Source organism: Jaculus jaculus, chromosome 6, assembly GCF_020740685.1.
Source record: "Jaculus jaculus isolate mJacJac1 chromosome 6, mJacJac1.mat.Y.cur, whole genome shotgun sequence".
Classification (NCBI taxonomy): domain Eukaryota; kingdom Metazoa; phylum Chordata; class Mammalia; order Rodentia; family Dipodidae; genus Jaculus; species Jaculus jaculus.
In genome coordinates, this window is record NC_059107.1 from 113,378,281 (window position 1) to 113,380,167 (window position 1,887).

Sequence of the window (1,887 nt, forward strand, 5' to 3'; positions counted from 1 at the left end):
AAATTCAAGATATTCTGAATGAGACATATGAAAGACTACTTTTAAAGATAATGGCATATCCAGAAGCCATAGAGTGTTACTAGAAAAATTTCAGTAACAGTGATGGGATACCTCCCAGTGAGTTGTTGGCCAGGGAGATTCCTGTTGCCTCCAAAACATTGCAGACCATTGGCAAGGTCCTTGATTTCCTACCAGAAACAGTTGGTAAGACCCTATTTCTGAAGACTCCACATGCCTGGGTGGCAAGGTCATTGTGAAATCAATCTGGAGCTGAGCTGAAAACCTCCACTGTAGGCCAGTGCTGGAAAAGGCTGCACTGCATGCAGTCCTATGGGAGACAGATGTCATCAGCAGTGAAAACAGTGGACACTGGAAGCCTCAAGCTTGGCCATACAGGCCAAATGACCAAATGGGTGCAATAGTGTCATGTCTGCTCTAGAGGAAACCAACTGCTCTCTAATTGGACTGTAGGCCCACTATGAAAAGAGTAGATCTAACCACAAAAAGATGGTCACCAAATGTCAATACTTGATTGGTAGAATTTAAGATGGTTTGTTCTCCTTTTTACTATGTTTTTAATGCTTTTCTATTTTTTTTTTAACCTATGATGGGGGAAATCATGAGCCCTAGCCCTGCTGGTGACTGGCCAAATGTACATATTATACTCACCAATGTACATATAATACTCACCAAACTGCCCAGTAAGCACTTCTCTTAATGATCATACCCACATATTAATGCTACTCTCACTTTTGGTCAGAGAACTTTCTCTTTTCAGATGGCAGTGACCTCTGGGATGACTCAAAAGGCACCACAGAACTGAGAAGTGATGGAGGAGTGTCCAGCACTGAAACATCATCTCTGTCCAGTACTGAACCGATCTAAGGCTCAGGGTCCATTGCGAAAGACGTGGCAGAAAGAATGTAAGAGCCAAAGGAAGGGTACCACTCCTTACAATGCAACTTTCCAGACAGAAACTGGCCTTGATATCCATGACCTCACAGTGCCTAGCAATACCTTCAAAGGACCCTCATAACAGGAGAAAAAGATGATGACATCAAAATAAAAGAAAGACTAATGGAGAGAGGAGGGAATATGATGGAGAGTGGAGCTGTGAAGGGGAAAGTGGGGGAGAGGAGGGAATTATGGTTTATTGTCTGTATGTATAGAAAGTGTCGATAAAAATCATACATTAAAAAAAAGAATGGAGACTAGAAGACTATACTTTCAGGGATAATTTCTATAGGTGTTTAGTAGAGAAGTTTATCTGACTGTGTAAAGTACCGGAAACCCTGAGGAGGAGGAGGTATATAGTGTTCTCTCCTGAGTGTGAAGCTAGCCCTGAGTGTTGTTTTGTGCAACTGCATCACCACTGCTGATTGTTCTCTCCCTTTGGGAGAGTTAGAGGGAGAGAATGCAGACTTAGTGGCAAACAGAGAAAAGAGAAAAAGAAAGATCAAAAATGGGGCTGAAGAGATGCCCCAGTGGTTAAGGTGCTTGTTTACAAAGCCTAATGAACTGAGTTCGATTCCCCAGTACCTAGGTAAAGTCAGATGCACAGAGTAGCACACGGGTCTGGAGTTTCTTTGTAGCGGCTAGAGGCTCTGGTGCACCCATTCTCTGTTTCTCTGCCAGGTGTGGTGGCACATGCCTTTAATCCCAGCACTCAGGATGCAGATATAGATGGATGGTATGAGTTCAAGGCCAGTTTGAGAATACATAGTGAATTCCAGGTAAGCCTGGGCTAGAGTGAGACCCTACCTTGAAAAACAAAACAATCATACAAAAAATGGAAAATGGTACAGTCACTGTAGAAAATGCGCTGGTGATTTCTCAGAAAGGTAGACAGAAAATTATCCTAATGAGATTCTCTGGGAACTGAATACC

General features: G+C 42.8%; 1 non-coding gene across 1 annotated transcript; it reads left to right on the top strand.

Moving 5' to 3' along the window:
• Positions 1-1,215: 1,215 nt before the first annotated feature.
• On the top strand, positions 1,216-1,430 carry LOC123461763. Its single transcript, XR_006637835.1, has one exon. It is a non-coding gene; the product is annotated as a small nucleolar RNA U3 (small nucleolar RNA).
• Positions 1,431-1,887: the final 457 nt, after the last annotated feature.